The sequence below is a fragment of the Kryptolebias marmoratus genome, linkage group LG23 (genome assembly GCF_001649575.2).
Source record: "Kryptolebias marmoratus isolate JLee-2015 linkage group LG23, ASM164957v2, whole genome shotgun sequence".
NCBI lineage: Eukaryota > Metazoa > Chordata > Actinopteri > Cyprinodontiformes > Rivulidae > Kryptolebias > Kryptolebias marmoratus.
In genome coordinates, this window is record NC_051452.1 from 8,493,416 (window position 1) to 8,508,677 (window position 15,262).

The 15,262-nt window shown below is 46.3% G+C and overlaps 1 protein-coding gene across 9 annotated transcripts in view; it reads left to right on the top strand.

Moving 5' to 3' along the window:
• Window positions 1-15,262, top strand: part of LOC108242201 (nck-associated protein 5) — a 147,056-nt gene that overhangs the window by 61,351 nt on the left and 70,443 nt on the right. Inside the window, exon 1 of one of the 9 annotated variants that reach the window (XM_017426908.3) lies at window positions 3,316-3,549. The exons of the other annotated variants lie outside the window; for them this stretch is intronic. The gene's annotated coding sequence lies outside the window, so the exon portion shown is untranslated. Of the gene's footprint in view, window positions 1-3,315; window positions 3,550-15,262 lie in introns of those variants that run through there. 9 annotated transcript variants of the gene reach the window in all.

Here is a 15,262-nt window from a genome sequence, read left to right on the forward strand (position 1 = left end):
CCTTAGCCTAAAGAGAGGGTTAGCTTTAGCCTAAAGCTCGCTAAAGTCTTAGCCTAAAGCTTGCTAAAACCATAGCTTTAGGCTAAGGGTTAAGGTCGATTTAGGCTAACACTAGCCTTAACCTAAAGAGAGGGTTAGCTTTAGCCTACAGCTAGCTAAAGCCTTAGTCCAAAGCTTGTTAAAATTTAGCCCAAAGCTAGCTTAACCCTCAGTCTAAAGAAAGGGTTAGCCTTAGCCTAAAGCTAACAAGTCTTAGTCCAAAGACTTAGTCTTAGCCTAAAACATACGTGGACATACGTTTACACAGACTTCAGTTTCCTGTGCTCAAATAAACTTAATTACTTTCAGATTTATACTTATAAATTCACACATATGCTTATAGCTACATCCTGGGATTATATTATGCATTTATCATATAATTTAGTTAAATACACTTTTTTTGTTTTTTGTAGCTAACAATCCTTACTGAGATCCCTTAGCCATGATCCTAACAGGAGCCATTGCTCAACAACTCCCTTTTTATTGATCAAATTAAAATGGAAGGCCTCCTTCAATATTTTTTGATTATACTGCATTTGTGTCTTAGTGCTGACTCAGCCCTCCATTTGTCTTTTTTACCCAAATGGGACAATGGTGTCTAATTGGTGACCACCTGCTCTTGAAATCAAATTGTGCTCGCTTTATATTCAGATTTCCTCCTTTGAGACAGCTGCCGTGTTATGATTAACACAATTACCTCCTTGCATGACATTTTGATGATTTGTGCAATAATCAGGTGTCGTGAATCTTTCTGAGTTTTATGATGACAAATGGGAACAAGGCCAGCGTGATGAGGGACGTGACGGGACCTGTCGGTTTTTTAATGACGGCTGGAAAAAGCGATGCCAAATGTCTCAGAATGATAGTCTCCACTCATACCTGCAAGTTTACCTTTCTTCGATTTCAGCTTTCCCACCTTGACACCCCTCCTCCACGCTCCTGTCTAATGTTCTCACATGGTTGGTGTCATTGTTCATTTAGGACATTAGTGACAGTTAGTGTGGGGCTCTAAGTCAGCCTCGTCCTTTCTTTCCCCCTTTTAACCGAGCGCTCCTGTCACCGAGACCCTTTTAATTCCCCCTTTCACCCGTCCGGTGCCCGCCTCCTCTCACACTGGTCCTATTGGGGAGCAGACAATAGGAGGTGCCCCCTCCTCTTCGTCCCCTTCCTGCTCCTGTTCCTCCCCCTCCTCCTCGTGTCCCCGGACTCTTGTAGGCGTCCTGCCTGGTTGAGGCTGCAGTTTGTCACAGCCGTTCAGCTGAGACTGATTGTGATTGCGGCAGATGGGCTGGAGCCCGTCAGCTACCCGGACCGGGCAGACCCAAGCATTCCTCTTTCTTTCCCTCCCTGGCCTCCGCTCCCTTGATCTCGACCTCTTCCTCGGTTGTCCCTATCTGTCCCTTGTCAGTGCCTTTTCTTTTTGTGTTGGGCCGATTCTCCAGAAGCTCAGTCCACTTTATCCAGAGTGCAGCTTCGGTTCGCCTCAGACGAAGTGCTTGTCAGATCATTTAAAGGCTGAACCCCGTCGCCCCTCACCTATCTGACACCGTTTCACTGTAATGTTGGAACCACCTTTCAACGGCGCTTTAAAGTGCTCTTTAATTTCAATGGATCCTTCTTTGAATGAGGCAGCCCACATGTCGAGTCGGTGCTGAATTTCAAACCAAGTATTCACCGTTCGGGTCGTTTTTTTAACTGTCAGACGGTTTCAGTTCACCACCAGCTCTTTTCTGATCCGTTTGTCTGCCTTTTCTGCTTTTCAAAACCACTTTGAAAGACCTAAACCCAGGATGGAGGCAGTAAAACCTGCTGGATTTTAAGAAAAACTTAAAACGTTATGTCCCCTTCTCCCAGATGTAACATTCTTCAACATTTTAAGAACACTTGGTGACCAAGACTCAAATTTTGCAACAACTTTTTACCTCATATCTGAAGAAGTCAATGGAAGTGTAGGGCTTTAACAAGGTTTATTTAACACTGAATGCCTAAAACTCCAAGTTAAAACGGTTTAAGTTCTGTTTTGTGTCGACACAACACTGGTTCTTAAGTTTAAGAAGCTCTTTATACCCGAATGATTCTTAGATCAGAGTTAAATGGCTTAACGAACAAAGACGAGCATTCTTCTGAAAACGGTCAAGTACAAGCCTGAAAACAGGTTTTAAAGCAGCCGAAGACCTTCAAAAAGTAGAGAGGACTGCTAACAAAGTGCGCTTTAGGAGATTACAAGAAGGTTTGTCAGCTTGGAAGTATGAAATAAAAAATAAAGGGTGATTTGAGAGTTTTCACAGGATCACAAGTGGCTCAAATGTGGATGACGTCTCTTAGTATTTTGTCAAAACATCTTTGTTTTCTTCGTTTGTTTCCGTATCTTCGGCTGTGCCTTTTTTAATGGGAGTTTTATAATCGCACACATAATCCCAGGCAGCGTAAGATTGACCACGAAGGGACCTGGTTTCTCGTTTTCAGTGCTTCAAACTAACAAAACTGGGAAGGAAATAACATCCGAACTGCGCAGCGAAGACCAACAATAAAACTGGAACAAAGCTGGCCAGAATGCAGACAAACAAAACACAGAAGTGGCACAAGAGAGCCAACAAAACCAGCAGAACAAAACGAAACCTCGGAGCTCGTTGTCACAATCCCACCTCCCTGAAGCCGGTCTACCAGGAGCCCAGCTTTAACCCTTCAGCTGGAACTCTGGGGTTAGTTTTGGTTTCTGTTGACTGATTCGAGGCTCTGACTGGTCCAAAATATAAAAAAGCAGCAGACAGGATTATTAGAAATGGACCCAGAGAGGTTTTGCTACCATGAGGTGATATGTGAAGTTAAATCTTGTTGGAGTAGACCTCCTAACAAATCTGTTTTTTAAGGGTACATGGTTTCTGCTGTCTCCAGTTGTCCCTGTCTGTCTTTTTGCCCGGTTAGTGGAATATTTGCCTCTTCGCATCGAACACCCCCACCTCCCCACCTTTTAACGCTGCTGTCACCCCTTAAAAAACTCCTCCCCCTCCGTGCAAACCCCCCCACACACCCCGTCCACGCTTCTCGTCCCCTGAGGACAGAGCCACCTTCAGAGGGGGGACAGCCGAACGGCAGCCCCCGTCCCCGAACACATGTTAGACGTCCTGTAAGCTCAGGGAGGAGGGACGTCGAGGTAGAGACAGAGAGAGAGAGAGAGAGAGGCGTTCAGAGGAGGGCTGGATGGGCGGGTGAGGGGACGGCGAAGCGAGGGGGGGGGGAGTGTGTTTGTTGCACGAGAGGAGAGGAGAGGAGAGTCGGTGCTCGTCGTCAGATTGGGAGAGACGGGGAGAGCAGAGGAGAGCCAGGAAGCGAGCTCTTGAAGAGGAGAGACACGGCGAGACGAGGCAGGGAGCGTTGTGGATGTAAACTTTCTCGTCTGCGGGATCGGCCGGGTAGCAGCTGCAGAGCAGTGGGAAGGAAGGGGGGGGCATACCGGCGGATTACCATGCGTGTCCTCTGAACGCACCAGGATGCTGCATCTCCATCAGGGTAAGAATTGGACCGTCGTTGGCGTACAAGGAAACGGTGTTTTCTCTCCCTCTCTCTTCAGATTTCCCTGTCGTGTTAATTGATGCTTCAGAATACAGAGAGGTTTAGCTGAAAGGTCCAATGATTTTCATTCATTTAGTGTCCACTTGAGCTGCAGATGATCTCAATTACCCAAAAGGGGTTCACTTGTCCTGTTGCTAGTGGCAACTGCATAATATAAACTACTTTAGTTTCTGGTTGATTATCGGAGAAAAGTGATGCAGTGGATTTCTCTCTGCAGGAATGCATGTTTCCCTTCCTTCTGCTCCTTTTGTTTTCTTTGGACTCTCTATGAGGCAGTTTAAGTTCTTTTTTTCTTTTTTTTTTCAATCCGTCCCACTAATTCCACCCTGAAATGACAGCTGCTGAGCTGGGTGTGGATCCGGTTAAATGGTGGGGAAAGTTGAATTATGGCCTGCGTGTGAGAACTTTCTTCCTCTCTGAACGTGGCGTGAAGCGCCGCGGCCGTCAAGAGTGATGCTCGGAGCGAACGGCGGTGCAGGGTTCTGGACACCGGCTCGATATTTTTGGCCGACTTTGTTATCTCTAAAAACAGAACTGCAAGGGAGCGTAGTGGCGGAGGGCATGGGAGAGTACGGGAGGTATCAGGAGTCCCAGGACGGTGCTGTCAGCATGCCAGACACAAATGCCATGCTGTCTCTTTTAAATGGGAGCTGAGGTTTTTGTTTTGCCCTTGGAGCTGGTGCCGGCCGTCACAGGAGCAAAAAATAGTAACTGCCGTGTTGTTTTATATCCATGTAGAGTCCAACAAATGGAATCATCCATTCATCCACAAATTGCTCACTCATGTAACCAACCAAAGGAGCATGTTCCCCTTCAATCTGTGGCATTTTTCTTAAACTAAAGCAGTTTTATTGCCAAGATACAATCAAAGGATGACAAAGAACCAATAATAAGTTATTTGACGTGAAAGGTGGCGGTTGACGAGCATTTCTTCAGCGTTTTAAACAGAGCTCATATGTTGAGACATGGCACAATTATTGCCGTTTTGGTCAAACCTTCAAAATAAAGTGAGGTGTGGGATTGTGAGGAGTCATGCTCGAGTCTCAGCTACTACCACACCAAACTTCAGCTGAGTGTCTATAAAGCTGACTGATTTGTAGACATTTCTGTGTTTTCTGACATCAGCTGACTGCTGGAAAGGGCCTTTAACCAGTTTACCATCCGCCCAATGCTTGCTTGTTTCCTCTAATGAAATATTCAAATTTCCTGATTGTTTGTGATGAAGATAAAACGGGAAAGTTTGGTGAATTATCTGATGGCGACAGTTTAAACAAAAAAAAAGATTTGTAAATCGTCTGATTTGCTCATTTGAATGGGAGATTTTTAGTTTCTGAATAAGTCCTGATGTCTGAAGAGAGGGATTTTATTTTGGTGACTTTTAACACACGTTTGGCCTTTTCTTCCATAAAGCAACTTGGTCCAGATTCCGGCTTTACATCCCAAGTAATCTGGAATTTACCCGTGCATTGTAATGAACTGCTGAGATTTGGTGACTCATGCCGGCGAAGCCTGTCCAACTAGGGCATTTGTTGTATGAACCCAAGCAAATTTAGGCTAACGGTTTGGTCCGGTTAGGGTTCAGGCAGTCTGACGTCTTTATTTGGAGCAGGGCAGCCATATCATCCGGTCACCAGGGCAGATGTGTCAGAGCGTGGGGCAGTTTGAGCCTGCTGCTCGCTGAAACCTACCTGGGGATTACCGGATTAGAGGATTGCCAAGCGGAGGATTTGATTTTTATAGAATTAAAAACTGTAATTCTTTCCATCCCGACGGTGCTGCAGTGCAATCATTTATGCACGTTATTATTTCTCCCCGCTGCCTTGTTCCTCTGGTAGGAAAACAGACGTTTGTTGGAAGATTGGAGCCGAGGATCACCAAATGAGTGACCTTTTTAGATGAACAGAGTTTAGGGGAAAAACCCAGACACAGATACACGTTTGCTGTTTAGTGACAGAAATGACTTTTGTGTGGTCTTACATGTGGTACATTTTACTGCTCTTTAAACAGATAGTGTAGCTCTGTAGCAGATAGCTTTTTAAACCGCTGCAGTTTGGAGAAATGGTTTAATTCTGACCAGATTTACGAGCTAACAGTTAGCCCGAGTGAGGCCGAGACGAAAGTGGATTTCTGCTAACGGTGGGAAACTTCAGGCGCCTCAGTCCAGAGGACGATTATAAAACCCTTATCTGTGCATTTTGATTATCTTGAAACTTAAAAAAACATTATTCTCAGGCTGCTGGCCAACAATTAGCATAGATGCTTACTTAGCTTTTCTATGTTAACGTGATTAGCATTGTGTTTATTGCTGAAAACTTATGCACAAATCCGACATTTTGAAGGAATTACTAAAGCTCGTCATGTTAGACATTAACTCTAAACGGTTCAACAAAGAAAAATAAAGTAAAAAAGGCACAACTTTACTGCAACACGGGAAACGGTGCCGCGATGCAACAATTCTGACGACTCTCTTAAAGTGGCAGTGCAGATAAGTCAACAAAATCAATCAATTTAGAATCCTTTATGTCAAAAATTAATCTTGAAGTGTATTTTACCCTCCAACCATCTTAAAACAACTCCAACCTCAAAAGTCTCATAACAGTTCTTGCAAACCCTTTATTATAACCTTTACATTGCCTTTAATGTTTAATTACAGTTGTTTTTGTCACACATCTGATGATCCTTCCTGACGTAACGACACGTTTGAACAATCTCCTGACAAAAAAACTACATCTCCAGTGCTTTTAGAATCAGAAAGTAAACAAGGAAGCGTTCAAGATGGGTTCCAAACACTTGCCCTGACTCTGTTTCCTCTTTTCTCACAGATGCTCTGAACAGGCTCTGAAATTAAGGCACTTAACTTCAGGGTTTGTAAGATTTTCACAGAACTCTACTTTAAAAGACGTGAACTATCCCTGTAACGAGATGAAGAGAAACCTCCTAATTTTAGCCCAAACCGCGAAACGGTTTTTCGAACTCGATGTTTTGGAGCTAAAATCGACTCCAACCAAACCAGGTTCAGTCACGAAACAGACAAAAAAAAAATCCCTGAAAATGGTAACGCCGCTGGGTGGAAGTTAAAATATTCCAATAAAGTTCATCGGTGGCTGAAAGCCTTTTGTGGTCGGCTCGTTTATGGCCGCAGCGCGAGTTGACGTAACGAGGAAACCCCAGCTCAGGACCACCCCAGAACATCGTGCGTTTCTTCCGCCCCTTTAACTCTCGTCTGTCATTTCGCCTCTCACTCCTCCACATCCCTCCTCCTCCCTGCATTTGGTGACCCTCAGCCAGCATGTTGGGTCCAGGTCAAACAGAATTACTCAGGAATGTTCCCTTGTTCAATGGCTGGCCCGGCGAGCCTCAGCATGGGAGCATTTCCCCTTCATTGACAGCCAGAGGACTTTGATTTTAGAGGAGTGAAGGGAGGAGGAGGGGGGGGGAGCTGCTTCCAGACAACTTTCCCATATAATTCCCACTGTCTCTGCTGTCTTCATCGGCGCTGCGGAGCTGTAAGCCAGTTTAATGATGTGAAGCGCATCTCAGGATCTCGCCAGCTTGTTGAGACACTTTGCCTCTGTGACTGCGGGCCATCCAGCTCAATTAGGGTTGCTTTGAATGCATTCCTCCCCCCCATCCTGCTCCGCATTTATCTTCCCTGACGGACTGCATGTGGGAACTCCGAAAACAAGACCGAATTCTGCAGATCTCTCTGAGGCTGAGGTTGTTTTTTATGGCATCTGAGGGTAAAGATTCTGCAAGACAGAAAACTCGTGGCGCAGATAAGACGCCGTGCTTTTTATTCTGCTGAAAGTTAGTCAACCGTCACATGCCTCCGTGCTTCCCGTTAGCTTAATTTAGAGTATTGTAACTGAAGAAGAACATAAAGTTTAATAGTCTAACATAATTTATTACCAATAAAAGGCTTTTATTTGCTCGCTGCAGTGGCTGTTTTGCCTGGAGACAAAGCTTTACCCAGGCACCCTTGTTGACTGCGAAGTCATGTCGGTAGAGCTGGAACATTTTTTTTTTGTGGTTTCTAAACCGATAAACCTTCTTGGAGCAAATAAACAATCATGGCAGATGGGGAGAAGGATCTAGTCTTTAGCCGGTCCTAAAATGATTCAAATCTAACCTCAAATATACATAAAATAAACACGGAACGGATTCGGTCTCGTCGTTTATTAAACAGAAACGAAGCGAAAAACGGAAGTGTTTGATGGTTTTCTGCTCTGGAGCGTACAGGTGCGTGTGTTAACACAACGCCGAGGCGGAAAGACGTCAGCAACGATCTCCGAGAAGCAGCCGTTTCTGCCTGTCGGTCTGGGAAAGGTCAAAAGTCACTTCCAAACTGTTTGGTGCCCAGCATTTTACGTGGAAAACGTCCCCGATCTTCCCAGGAAGGTGGACGTCCCAACAAATCCACCCAAAGGTCAGACTGTGCAATGCTCTGAGAAATAATAAAAAAAAATAAACAAACGCTCCGTCTCAGACTCTACAGGCCTCAGGTAGCAGGTTAAAGGTTAAAGGTCGTGGCACGACTCGGGTTATTAAAGTTGCATCTGAATCACCCTGAAGACTTCAAGAACAAAGCCAAAAAGTAGAGACATTTACCCATAATGCACAGTTCCATAGTTTAGGGAAAAGCAGATAGCACATCAGCACAAATACCTTACACCAACTGTCGAGCACGGTGGTGGAGGGGTCATGATCTGGGCACCTCACAGTCATTGAGTCAATCATGAGCTGTTTGACGGCTGCATCCATCTATCTATTTTTGACTTTTTGTTGAATAAAACGCTGATACGCTGGAATCTGTTGTCATTTTTTTGACGTCCTGAAGGGTAAAACGTCTGAAGTGGACGGAGGGAGGACTCTGTTTTTCCAGTGGCTGAGGGTTTTAAAGGCTCGCTGGCTCTTCTTTGCATCCAAACTGCCTGTTTTCCCGTCAGAACTGCCGTAAAAGAGCCTCGTTTGACAATAGAAGGGTTTGAGAGTCTTGGCTCGCCGACAAACTTTTTGTTTTCTTTTTATAAAAGCTTTTTGTCGACGCCTCCCATGGTGTCTCGACTCTTGGAAGGGGGGGGTAGAGAAAAAAAAATAATCCCCAAATTGGATTTGTTTTTTTAGGTCATGGACTCGCATGCTGACGGTTTACAAGATAATATGGTTTTGCCCTTGTTTACGACGCGCAGACTTCCAGCTGACACACTTTCACAAGTTTCTTTTCCCCCCACAGATCAAAGCCGTCACTTTTTCTCAGCGTTGCCTCTTGTTTTAGAGTTCCTCTCCTGCCTCGGTGAGACTTTCAGCGTGGGGGGAGAAAAAAAAAAGAGGTTGTAGTTTGAGCCTCACCTCCTCGCTGTAAATCACGGGGTAAGAGCTGGAGAAAGGCGCAGGGCTGCCACCAGAGGCTGGAGGTGTTGGCGCAGCGGGAGAGGAAATGGAAACAGGGCTGCTGGAGAAGGCTTTAAGGCTGCATTCACATCTGATAGTCCGGTGGACTCGATTGTTCGATTGCAGCATTTGTTCCATTTTCAGCTGGCGTGGTTCGCCATCACGCTGCACCAAGTCAATCGAGACAAACCCCCCCCCCCNCCTGTGGTGGCGCCGCACAAGGAACTACTGAAGGAAACGACACCAAAAACCTCTGAAGAAGACACCGAGCGCGACTTCCTTCTTCTGGAAGAATGAGCAGTGTCAAATTTTCGTAGTTTTAAGATTTCTGTTTTGTCTGCACATCCGACCACGAGCCGTTTCTCCTGCTAGTGATAGAAACATGTTTGTTTTGGTCGTATTTACCCAGAAGGCCATGTGTTGTAGTCCACTTCCTGCTTATGGAGCGGTCTCCAGTCTGATTGCATTCACATATGCATTCGAACCGCGCTGGAGTTCACTTCAACCGAAACCAAGACTGAGGTTTTTATGCGGACAAGCGTTCGCTTTTTTGGTCCACATCAGAGTTGGATTGGGCGTTCACACCTCCCCAAACGAACCGGACTTTCAAGGCAAAACGAACTAGAGTTCGATTTGTTTTGTTTAAAGGTCTTTTTTTCAGATTTCAGATTTGGTGACAGCCAGGGTGCCGTAGAGCCTGGGCGCCACGGCAACTGAAATTTGGACCTTTTTAGTTTTATTTAATACTTGTTATTTCAAGTTTTAAAAGTCATGAGAATGCTCAGAGTGCCTGTTGAGGACGACTCTCAGCGACTACCATCAGTATCTGTAGCTTTGACTGATCACTTTTCAGAAAGTTTCATTTCAAGCCGTTCAGTGGTTGGTGAGATGTTTTACTAACACACAACAAAGCCACTAAGATGAAGCTGTTTGCTGCAGAACTGCAACAACAGAAATCTATTGATGGCTTTTCCAGCAGTTTCCCAGGCGCCTCTGCTGACTCTACCTTTGTCTGCCGCTGTTGGAAGGTTCTGCAGCGTTTGTGCAGCCCCGCATGAGTCAGCAGAACTGTCCGGCAGCGCGGTACCGCCTACCTCAGAGCAGGTCAACCAAAACAACTGGAGCAGAGAGGATCCTGGGGCTTTCCTCTGCACTGCACGCCTGGAAGGTGACAAACAAGCTTGTTTCGTTTCACAGAGACGAGCTTTATTGGCGTAAGATCCAGCTGGTTAAAAAAAAAGGAATCTAGAACACGAGTCCAAACAACGGAGCAGCTTTGAAGCCGGCAAACAATAACTGGGCGTCGGCTTGCGAGACATCCCTGACTCCACGTCTGTCATGAGACGCGCTAATAAGCGTTTCCCACGAGTTGTTATGGCGTCATCCGTCTGATTCTCCTCTTCTGATCAGACTGGCTGCTGGTTATTTTCGAGAGAGAAAAAAGAGCTCATTACCGAGCAGACGCGAGACCTGAAAGACGGGTTGGTTTAGTCGGAATTGATGGACGGGTTTCGTGTCAAAATATGGATCGGAAATGGCCGCTCGCTCACGAACGAGTGGCCGCTTCCTAAAAACAGATTTCGAAAAGTCTGTGCATCTAGAGGCTGCTGAAAGTAGCTGAAGAAGCTTAAAAACGAGTTGTTAAAGCTTAAAAGAAGCAGAACGTTAGCTAAAAGTTGGAAAAAGCTAACTGAAGTTCACGAAAAGCTAAAAATGGCAAAACCCTAGCTAAAAGCTATGGCTAAAAGTAGCTTAAGACTAGAAGTTCAAAGTAGCAGAATAGGAACAAAGCTTAGATCAAGTTAGCAGAACTGGAGCTAAATGAGAAGAAAAGAGGTCTTAATGTGCATAAAGTTAAAAAAGTTTTAGCACCCGTCTCCTTTAATGATATGAATGTTTTGCTTATGAGCGGCTGAAAAAGCACAAAGTTTGCAGAAATACTAGAAAACGGTTTGAGATGTTTCTCTTCCTGTGTTGCCTCAGTCATGAGAAACTCTTTTCACGTTTTTGTCACTTCTTGTCCAAACCGTGAGGCCCTAAGAAAAGAGACATTACGTGTAATGTTTGCTCTGCTTAAAGCGTGGCGTTTTGGCTCGGCTTCAAACGTTGTTGCCTTCAGGCGCGACTCGGCGTCACGCTTCGCTTCGGCCGCGCCTCTGCGGCGATCTGCCTCCGCGCAAGACGAGGCGTTGCCGTTCGCGCCTTCCCCACCGCGCCTCTCCAAACGTGGGGGCGGCGATTGTAGTCCGGCGTGAAAAGGCCCCCCCCTTCGGTGGAGCTCAGCGACGTGTCAGTGAACGCACCACGAGCCCGACCTGTTGGAATGTCGGCGCGCGGCTCGGAGGGCCCGCCGGGAACCAGCTTGTTTGTGTTTGTGCCTCTCCTGGGGGGTGGCAGTTTCCCGTCCTCATCAACGTATCTTTCCTCGTCTTATCTGCGTTCAGGATCCGGGATCGGGGCAGGTTTGGAGCTCTGAGTCAATAAGGGCGCCGCTGCGTAAGCGCTGAATCACCTTTATTACGATTTGGCAGTTTTGATTTGCTTATCCTCCCTCCACTTTCGAAAAAAAAAAAAGACCCATCATAAATAAAATTAAAACTGGGAATAGTTTGCTTTAGATTTTGGTGGCTGTGGGATAAAATTTGCAAAGAAAAACAAACAAACCCTGCGGAAAACTCTAATGAAACATCATTAAAAGTTTAAACGGCTCACAGAAAGTTGGACTTCATGTGACTAAGCGGGCATCTTTTAGGGTTTTTACACAACTGCAGTTTAAGTTTTATAATTTTACTTATTGAACGTTCATTTTGGAGTTGGATTCAGTCTAAACTTTCCAAAACAAACTTTTTTTTCCCACAAACTTTACGCTTTATAAACAGTTTATAGATCAAAATGTAGGCTTTTTTGTCTTCTTTCACCTGGTGAGGTTCTCACTTCTGTCGCTCTTAAGGTTTTCTCTTAAATGCACCCAGAGTGCAGACTGTGCACACCCAATCTCTCATTGACTTCCATTCTTCAAAAATAGAAGTGAACGGTCCTTTTAACGTAATTTCTATGCATCTTCTGCTGCTCAGCGGTTCAGGAAGTTTGTCACAAAGACATTTTTTTTCCACACACTGTCTGAGGCTTACTTTTTAGTCTGTCTCTGTCTGCCTGTCAAGGGAGTGAAAGACGCAGCTGTCGGCTTAGATTATTACGGAAGTCCAAAAATGACGATTGGGTTTTAGAGAAGAAAGTTGATGTTTCCTCGAGCCGTCCCTCTGAGTTAAACCCGACGGGAGTGGCGGCCATTTTTAAAGCACGTCTGCTCGTACCCCCTTCCGATGCTTTATGGTTTCGCCCGGACAGGAATGCGTCTGTGGCGTGGAAACAATCGAGGTCATGCCCCGCTCGGAGGATGAGAAAACATTTAGAGAGGCAGACGGGGGTAATCCGCGCTCGGCATTCCGAGGAGTCTCGGAGGATTCCTCATGTGGGACCGTTTTTCACTGCTTCACGAGTTCGCAGCTGCGGAGCAGGCGTTCGGTTCTTCACCCACCAAACCATGCCTTTTAACCACCGCCCTCCAGTTGTTTTTTTTTGTCCCGAATCGCAGGATGAATCGTTCCTCACACAAACTCGTGATCGAATCCATCAGTCTGTCAGATTCCGTCTCTCCGTCTTGTGAGGAAACCACAACAGAAGCTTTAATGTCGACGAACCGCTGATGAGAGGAACTCGATGGGGTCTCATCGGGGAGCTTCGAGTTCTCGACGTGTCGGATAAATCTTACTAATCACGACTCTGACAGCTTGTGTAACGGCATTCTAGTGCACATATGTAAAAAAAAAGCACCTAATATTCCAATATGAATGACAGAGCTGCAGCAGTTTTGGTCAAACCTCAAAAATTTGTGGATTTTAGCTCAATCTCTGAGTTAGAGCCATTTATATGTTGGCTAACGTCGATTAGCTTGAACTGGATTAAACGCACGTGTCCACGAGTTGCTAGAAAACACTTTCTGTCGTTCGAATGCAAGATGTGTTCCTCCAAGTGTTCCAAAAACCCGTTTCATTGGAAAAAGGTTGTTTCTGTTCATTAGGAGAACCATTATTTTTGCTTCATGGCAGCCTGAGAGGGCATGTTTTCTTTGTCTGCTCGCAGCAGAACCTCATCACATTTCACCTCGTCAATAATTGATGCTCTGCTGTGGTGAGGTAAGGTTTATTGAGCCCAGTTGACTGCCTCTATGTATGTGTGTGTGTGTGTGTGGCGCTGACATGTGGCTTCTGTTTTGCCGCTGCAGACGGGGTCCGTTGCAGGAGGCAGGAGGTCAGAAACCAGCTGTGCGCTCGGGGTCGAGGCGCTGCTCGGCACCGACCGTGGCGCTCTTTGGTGATTAATTGGACCTCCCTAATGTGCCGGGGGGCCAATTGAATGGTCACAGATGTGCAGGCTCCGCCCCTCGGCTGCCCAGAGCACATGAAAGTGTCCACACCAAGGCCTGGAGCTGAGTTTTGCTCAGGATTCTGGAAGGTTTTTTTTTTTTTTTATCACCATAGAAGTCGGTCAGTTTTACAGACATTAGGCTAAGATTGGATGTAGTAGCTGAGAGGAAAGGAAGGCCTTTAATTTTCACCTCGGCCTTCCCGTCGAGCTGCGTTGGACGATATAACGTATCAAACGCCCCGCTGAACGCTTTGTCCAGCCCTGGACGCCGGACTGGGAGCCTGGAATGGTGCAGGGGGTTACGTAACCCAACTCCGGGAGGATTAGGGATGGAGATTACTGGACCAGACCCAGAGCGGTCGCAGCCTCCGACTGGGAGGCTTGCGTGAGCCACGGGGATCGCGTGCACATCAGGGCTCTTAACCCAGCAGGAGCGCAGACGCTAATGCATAAATGCATGGCAGCGGCATCCTCTGCAGCCGCTCTGCCGTACAACCCTAATTCCAAAAAGGAGGTTGTGTAAAAGATAAATAAAAACTGAATGCAGCGATTTGCGCTTCTCGTAAACCCCCCCCCCCCCNCAAAAAAGGAGAGAAGCATCTGAGGCCAGAGGTTTTATTTGGTTATTATTAGGATGTCCGTTCAGTGACCTTATCAGCTGCAGCTTCAGATAACTACCAATCAGTTTAGGTTGTTATATCAAACCAAATGTGGGCGTTTTTACCTGGAGAACTGCTGCTGCATCGACACCATCTGCGCCCGGCCGTGCTCCGACTCCTCCGTCACCTCCCGGAGACGCTTCTCGCTCTCCAGCCGCAGGCGTCGCTCTTCCTCTAGCTCGTGGATCAGCTTCTCTCGCTGCACAGAAACACGAGGAGGACGGTCAGGTCCGCATAAAAAAAAAAGAAAAAAAAAAATTGAGTAAGAAACAGCTGAGGGAGCATTTTGGAACTAATTAGGTTAATTGGCAGCAGGTCAGGAAGAGGAGTGGGGATAAAAAGAGCATTTAGAGGCTGAATCTGTCAGAAGTAATGGGCAGAGGTTCACCAGGCTGAGAGAAACTGACTAATAATAGTGGAACAATGATCTCATCATCTACAGTTCATAAAATCATCAACAGATCTGAAGAATCTGGAGAAACCTCTAAGGTCAAAGGTCAAGGGTGGTTCTGTTCTGCTCAGGAACACTTCCACAGATCATCGTCTGTAAACACAGTTCACTGTGCAGTCCACAGATGCTGCTTAAAGCTCTATCAGGCAAAGAAGAAGACAGATGTGTCTCCTCTGGACCAAAGAGGAGAACTGTTCTGAGGTCAGACGGGTCCAACCCATCCAGCCTGCCTCTCTGATGGTATGGGGGTGCATTAGTGACTCTGATATGGGCAGCTGACGCATCTAGAAAGGCTCCATCATCTCCAGGTTTTAGAACATGTGCTTCCATCCAGGTGACGCTTTTTTCAGCATCATTCCAGCAGCGGGGCTTCATACAGGAGAGTCCAGGTGCTGAACTGACCTGCCTGCAGTCCGGACCCCCCACCAGCTTTATTTCCCCTAAAAACGATGACATTTCTTAGTTTAAACATTCAATATGTGACATTGTGAACAAAACATGGGTTTAAGATTTTGCAAATCAGTTAATTTTGGTTTTATCTACATTTTACACAACGACCCGACTGTTTTGGACTTCCATCCATCCATCTATCTTCTTCCGCTTATCCAGGGTCGGGTTGCGGGGGCAGCAGCCTAAGCAGGGAGACCCAGACTTCCCTCTTCCCAGCCACTTGGGCCAGCTCCTCCGGGGGAATCCCAAGGCGTTCCCAGGCCAGCCGAGA